Source organism: Amphiprion ocellaris, chromosome 1, assembly GCF_022539595.1.
Source record: "Amphiprion ocellaris isolate individual 3 ecotype Okinawa chromosome 1, ASM2253959v1, whole genome shotgun sequence".
Classification (NCBI taxonomy): Eukaryota; Metazoa; Chordata; class Actinopteri; family Pomacentridae; genus Amphiprion; species Amphiprion ocellaris.
The window spans coordinates 3,935,107-3,943,278 of NC_072766.1; positions in this window are offsets into that span (position 1 = coordinate 3,935,107).

Genomic DNA, 8,172 nt, shown 5'->3' on the forward strand with positions numbered 1-8,172 from the left:
GGTATTGAATCTGTGCCAAATGCCTCATATATTCAACCACCAGATGGTGCAGATTACTCACCATTAAAGTCTAAGTTTTTCAAACACACATGGAAGGAAATGTTAACTGAATGTTTTCGAGCAGGAGTGTTAAACTCATTTTAGTTCAGGTTCCACATTCAACTCAATTTCATCTCAAGTGGGCCGGACCAGTAAAATCATAACATAATGACCGATAAATAACCACAGCTCCAAATTTTTCCTTTGTTTTAGCGCAAAAAAGTAAAGGCTGAAAATGCTCACATTTATCGAACTACTTTTCTACAAAACATTATGAACAACCTGAAGTTGCTGAAGAAAAATAAATTCAATTTCAACAACATTCAGCCTCAGTTTATCATTTCCACATTACAACTTCCAGATCACAGAGTGTCTACAAAGGAACACAACATTTAGTCACAGGTGTCTGGAACGGAATTATATAGTATTCTACTTTTAAAAATAAAACAACAACAAAAACAAGACAAAATATGACAAAAATGACACACAAACAACAAAAGCGAGAAACAAAATGACAAAAAATGTGAAACGACACAAAACAAAAAAAGTTAAGTGACAAAAAATGGACAAACAAGACAAAAATGACAAAAGCGTGAAACAATATGACAAAAATGATACACAGAACAATAAATAAAGCAAAACACAAAACGACAAAAATGAGACAAAAAAACACAAGCGAGACAAAAAGGAAACGCAAAACGACAAAAACATGACACAAACAGTAAAAGTCAGACAAAAAAGACCAAAAAAACCCAACAAAACAAGACAAAATATTACAAAAATGAGACACAAAATGACAAAAGAGCAATGAGAAAGCTAGTATTTTACTTTGTGATCAAAACAACTTGTCAGGATCTAGAAATTATTTTAAATTTATAATAGTTTTACAAATTTAAAAATTGCAGTTAATGTCTTCTCTGGAATTTTTCCACTTTGAGGGCCGGATTAGACCCTCTGGAGGGCTGGTTTTGGCCCACTGGCCGCATGTTTGACACCTCTGCTTTAGAGTCCAAAAATCAAATATATTTTTGACTATATTTTCTTATCAAAAAAACTCTCGGTTGTTTTTATCCAAAACTGAACGGCTGATGGACAGACCTAATAACAATAGTATAATACTTTATCATCTGGATACAGAGGAACAACTGCCCTCTTTTTAATTGCACTCACAACTCATTGCGTCAAACCACTGCTAATAATATTTTTTCCACTCTGAACAGGCCTTGCATTGGCAGGTTCACTTGGCAGAATATGCTTGACATTATGAGGCTGAGTAAACTCACTATTTTTAACACAAAAGGGAGCAGTACGAACACTCTAGTGTTCCTCTGGCTGCCTTGTAGGATAGATGGCTGTTATCCTTGTTAATGCTGATATTTCGGACATTTTATATCCACTGGAGTTATTCTTCCGTGGTCCCTGAACTCAAATTTTAGCAGAAAAGTAAAAATATCTCCAGCATCAGGATCCTTACATAAACAGCGATCTGCCTGCTTTTCCTAATAATTAGACCCAGTGAGTTAAACATCTGCATGCGCTCAGCCTCAGAAGGATTAGATCAAACACACACTCACAGATGTTGTTTATTTCTTTTCACTCGGCCCACTGTGTTTCAGGGATTACATAACCCTGTCAGGTATGAGGCCATGTTTGGAGGACACCATCAATGCCCTCATTGTCCAGATAACAAGTCAGCTGTAGCTTCAGCAGTGGAAATGAACAGGATTTGATAGAAGCATGCTGAGTCTTGCAGAGTATTGTTGATGATTTGCATTTGTTCCTAGCTAAAATGGTTTAATTTGTCATCTGCTTGCCTCTAAAATACACCTATTACCCACATTCAGCACTTTATTTAACATGTGCTTGACTCCCTTTGGCTCATCTGTGTAAATACAGTTCAGTACGAGTGTCTCTCCCATTGTCTCCCCTTCTTACAGTATAAACCTTTGTTCACTGAGTGCATGAGGCCACGAGAGAGAAGGACTCCTGACAGCTTTGTTCTGATACAGCACCTATACTGATGGCAAATCCTCTGCAGGACTGCACACCTGTTTATAGAACAAAGAACAAAGCTCCAGTGTGAAAGGCTGGCCAGGCTGGGGGCAAAGAACACATTTCAATGAAGCCATGCTGATTTGTTCTCCGGTTAATGTGGCAGCATACATATTTCTGTAGAGGATGAGAAGTTTGTGTCTGTAAATGTACAACTTTTGCTGCTATTTTTAAATCATCCTGTTCCTGTTGCAGGGAACATCGTATGTTTTTATAAAAAATGTTTTCTTTATGAGCTGCTTTACCTGGATTTGCTGTTAAACCCTCTGAAACCCCCAAACCCACCAGCAGGTTTAAAAGACATGTTTTCTTTTTTAAAATGACAGAAATAGTAAAAGCAGAAATAATCATCACATTTTCAATGTTCTGAAGATCCAAGGATATGTGTGTGTGTGTGTGTGTGTGTGTGTGTGTGTGTGTGTGTGTGTGTGTGTGTGTGTGTGTGTGTGTGTGTGTGTGTGTGTGTGTGTGTGTGTGTATAAAATAAATACCTCTATCAGTCAATCAATCAATAGTGAAGTGCAGTTCCATAAGGAAAACTATTCAAAACTAAGCTTAAAATTGTAATATTTCATTTTTAAATAGTAAAAAATAAGTAATTTATACCAACTAGATATTGTAAAATAAAAAACTGCAATCCTTGACACAACTGTGAAGCCGTTAGTGACTCAGCTGCAACCAGCAGTTACTGGATGTGACTAAAACTGGGATGAACTGCAGGTTGTGTAAATACAGTGCAGATAGGAAACAAGTATGAAAACAGATTAAAATTACAGTATGAAACTTAAGTATGTAAAGTCATCATTTTATGTGGAAAAATGTTGGATTTGTTGATTCCATTTAATTTTTTTTGTTTTGTTTTCTTGGGGTTTTGTTTGTAAAGTAAATAATCAAAATAAATTATCTTGTTTTCTTATTGTTTATGATTTATGGCATACGTTTGTTTTATTACACAGAAGACAGATTTAGTTTCACTCTTTTCTGGCCATGGTTGAGCTGCTTTCATTGAGGTACAGGAGCAAATAAACTAAGCCAAAGTGTTTGGGGTTCAGAGGGTTCCTGCTAAGCGCAGTGCCAGTTTTTTTAATGATGTGGGATAATGTGCACTGCTGTCAGATTTAGTGAAATGAAAATCTCCTTTAAGGCTTCATCCTCATGGATTTCCAGGAACTCCCACCTTTTACTTAAAACTAAACTCAGCCTCCTATTTCTGAGAGAGCTCTCTGTACATCAAATAAAGGCTCTATTTTTTCCACATGCGGAGGCAGCACTTATTAATAGTCAGGGTCCGAGGGAAGAGTTTTACTGTACTTACATAAGTGCACAACTGTATATCATACTCCCTCATTCTGTCTCAAGGTTTGGATTGTTCCTGATGAACAGACATGACACAAACCTGCTGTTCTCGTTCTCTCTGTGCTCACAGAGTGGAAACACTTGAGTCATTCGCTTCCCCCCTCCGGCCACACTTCGCTGCCAGCAGTGCAGAGTTTTCTCTGACAGCAGCTCACCGCAGCACTCTGGCACAGGAAGCGAGAGGGATGGAGTCATATGTATTACATCATCTCTCAGGCATGTGCAAACAATCTGAAAAACTGGATCTGATTAGAGGGTGCATACGTACACCACCCAGAGCTCCTCCCAAACCAAAAGGCCCGTCTATTAGTTCCTAACATGCTCTTTGAACTTGAGACTTGGCACGTCAGGCTTAGAGCTACAACTCAGTAGTTACACGCGGTTTTTGTTCCTAAGGATGCCAATGTTACTCAGAGGTTGACTTTGGTGATGCTGTCTTCATCTAGCACCATCATCAGGTTCTAATGATGTGTATTGTCAACCACAGCTAGGTTTTGTGATAATTAGACACTAAGCTACAATTTTCAAAGACACAAAGGACTCTGCACCTTTCTCAGGCACAGATGTGATGCATGAAGACCTCCCACATGAGCAGATAAATGAGGCTGGAGTGACAGTCTGCATGTATCTGCCAGGTCTGCCTGTCTGCTCACTGCCAATGAATTTAGCGTAGGATCACAGATAGGATTTAAAAGAGCTGCAAGGAAGACTGTACGGAGAAAAGAAACCTGAATCTGAGGCCTTCATGTTACAAAAACTGATTAATAAAACCTAAAATGGAGCAACTGCAGTATTAATAATTATTGTTGTGGACAGTTTTCATTAACCTTTAACCCTCCTGTTGTCTTCATTTACGGGCACCGAAATATGGTTTCCTTGTCTGAAAAAAATCAAAAAATTCAGCAAAAAAATCCCCCAAATTTCTGAAAATTTGCAAAACCTTCAGGAAGAAAATTCCAATAATTCCTTAAAAATTTCCCTTGAAAGTTTTCTTTTAAAAAATCCCCCAAATTTGGCAAGAAAATTATTGTAAATATTTCCAAAAATTGAGTAAAAATCTATCAAAAAAAATCCTAACAATATCTAAAGTGATTCCATATATATCAGTAAAACTTCTAATGTTTTCTTTAAGAACATTCACAAAAAATCAACCAAAATCCATCGAAATTCACTGGATTTTGGTTGATTTATTGTGAATTTTCTTAAAGAAACATTTTTAACATTTCTTTTTTTCCACCAAAAAGTGTTCAAAGATTTCCCAAAAATGTTGAAAATGTGGACATCAGAAGTTTCACTGTGAAAATATATATATTTTTTTCCACATTTTCAAACTTTAAAACGGGTCAATTTGATTCGCAGGACAACACGAGGGTTAAGTGAACTTGACCATAAAAGAACCATAAAATCACAAAGCTGCAACTTGACCTTTCTTTGATCAGGTGCGTATTTTAACAACGTATGCTTGATGCATAATCTTAACATCCACACCTCCTGAACTGCTTGTTCATCTGTCTCAGGTATATTTTGTGTTATAGCTCATCTTCTTTTTGTTTTGTATGTATTTATTGCTCAATAAATAGTCCAAAGTCAATACTATAGATTGTAATTTAATCTAGCTTTTTTCAGGAGGTGTTGGCCAAAGTAAATAATCAAGATTACCACATCATACATTTCCTGTGCTGTGCTATCTCATATAAATCCCACCTTTGAACTGCAGTGCATCTATGGCTGTAGGAAGAGCTCACATGGAGCTTCTGCTGCTGCCTTAATTAGCGAGCAAAGTGGTTTCTTGCTCCTGTTGTGATGGTGAAACTAAATGAGCTGCCTTGCCTCAACTTGTCCCATGACCTACACCTCACACCAGCTGCTTTGGCCTTAAACAAAAAACCAAGAAGAATTTTAAAAAACTGAATGTGCCTTTCTGTATTTTTGTGTTCTTGCATTGTGCAGAATAAGTTCATCCTTGGCTTTAAACAGGTTTAGAAAAAGGTTAGGTGCTGTATCTGGTCCAGATTTGAATGGAGATGGGGCTATAAATGCTCACAGGGTCTAAGAATCTGACTAATTCCTGGGTAGGTTTTCTGTGGGTCAGACGATGAAGAATATGAGGAATAACCTCCTAGAACATTGTTCATTTTTGATAGTTTGGTCAATATTTGTGCAATATTTCTGTCACTGAAATAGGAAATGCTCTTTAAAGATGCATTTTACATTTAATTTTTTGCACAAAGTTACTTTTTTAATGTTGAATACAATCTTTTTAGTTTTTCCCCTTATGGTTAAAAATAAAAAAAGATCAGTAGATGGAAACATCTGCTCCAAAATGTCGCTCAGAATCATGAATATTCACAAGATTTCTGAAGCATTTTAGGCCTTACTTGATATTCTGTAATCTATAGTTTATGCTATGTTAGGGAGTATTAAAAAAAAGACCCAAAATGGGCACACAGTATGTAAAAACATTTATTGTTTAAGATGTCTTATATTCAGCAGTGCGTTTTACCAGTCCTGTGGTTTTATTATAATAATACATATTCCTTGTGTTAACACCTGGGTTTGGATTTAAGGTACAAAAAAATCTCAGCAGTGACTTGTGTAGATTTATATTGTACACACATAGCAGTGTGTGTGTGTTGAATTTGAGATGGCATTTTACAATTATTATACATATTATGAATCGCAGAATATTATTAACGAGCCCAAGCAAAGAAGCCGTTCACCGCTTTAGCCGACTGTCCACCAGAAAAAAACACAGTAATGTAAAAACAAAAAAAGGTCCAAGGAGAAACACTAGCAGATATGATCATGGAAAACATACACAGATATAAAAACCCAAAGTACAACTCTTGTCCAAAGGAATGTGAGGCTGATGTAAGAACATTTTTGGTCAATAGAAACATGATGTTCACGAGTGATGACTTCATGCCAGCATATTGTTCCTATTACACATAAACAGTATTTAGAAGTTTCAAGTAACCCCTGAATTAGTCCTGTTCCAACCATCTCAAGCAGGTCAGTGTACTTAAAGTTCAACTCGATGCATACACACAGCACGTTACATAATTGATGACATGCTACTGTTGAAAGAGTCGGTGTGAGAAGTTAATTTTAAGACTTTCATTTGGGAGTTCAAAGAAATATTTCACAAGCAGCCGCAACCTGAGAAGTAAGTTTCACACCAACCGTTTGCCAACTCTTCCTCGCATCTCACTGAACTACTTGATTAACATTTTGCTATGAGCAGCCCACAGAAAAGGAAAGAAATATATGTAATGGCATAGCACAATCTAAAAATGTCTAGAATCCTTTCCAATATTGATACTTGGAGCACTGCATTTGTTAGTCTTTGGCATGGTTGAGCAACAGAGTGTGCTGAGCAGACGTTTGTGAGAGCAGATCAAAGCCTTTTCAGTCTAGACTCCGGCTGATGTCACGTTCTTTTAACAGTACAATCCCACTTTTATTTGGTCTAAACCAGGGGTGTCAAACATCCGGCCCGCGGGCCAAAACCGGCCCTCCAGAGGGTCCAATCCGGGACGCCAGACGACTTTGTAAAGTGTAAAAATGACAGAAAACATCAACTGCCAATCGTAAATTTGTAAAACTATAAATTTAAAATAATTTATAGACCAGGACAAGTTGTTTTGATTATAAAGTGTCATTTTGTGTCTCATTTTTGTAATATTTTGTCTTGTTTTTGCTGCTTGTCGTCTTTATTGTCTGATTTTTATCATTTGGATCATGTTTTTGCCATTTTGTTTCTCGTTTTTGTCATTTTGCGTTTCCTTTTTGTCTCGCTTGTGTTTTTTGTCTCAGTTTTGTCATTTTGTGTTTTACTTTATTGTTTTGTGTATCATTTTTGTCGTTTTGTTTCATGGTTTTATTGTAATTTTTGTAATATTTTGCCTTGTCTTTGTTTTTTTGTCCTTTTTAATGTAAAATACTATATTGTTCAGTTCCAGACACTTGTGATTAAAAGTTATTAAAAGTTGTAATGTGTAAATGATAAACTGAGGCATAATGTTGTTGAAATTGAACTTACTTTTCTTGAGAAATTTCAGGTTGTTCATAATTTTTTGTAGAAAGACAATTCCTTAAATGTGAAAATTTTCAGCATGTACTTTTTTGCACTAGAACAAAGGAAAAATTAGGAGTTGGGGTTATTTATAGGTTATTAATGCTGTGATTTTACTGGTCCGACCACTTGAGATCAAACTGGGTTGAATGTGGAACCTGAACTAAAATAACTTTGACACCCCTGGTCTAAACTATCAAAACATAATTCTAATTTATAATGTGAGCAGATTAAAGTGATCATCTGTATCAAAACAAGACCTTTAGTTAGAATAAAACAGTGAAGCACTATCAAAAAAATAAGCACTGAGAGTTACAGGATATATTTTAGAGGGAGTGAGCAAACAGTACAGGACTGTCATTAGCAGAATGAACAGTCAAGCATCTCGTTTTAGGATGACTACAGTATGAGACTAGCACTAACTTCTTGCAAACACAGGTCCAACAGTCATGCCAGCTTTACAAGGCAACTCCAATAAACAACGCCCGCAAACCACCCTACTCACGCAATGAAGAACAGCAATGTGCTCAGAGACGTCAGAGTCAAGAGTCATTACTGCTGTTTTCTACATGGAAACAGACATCTGTACAGTCATATGAAGTTTATAGGCTAATCGCCATGGCTACGCTATAACAGATCTGCTCCCTTCA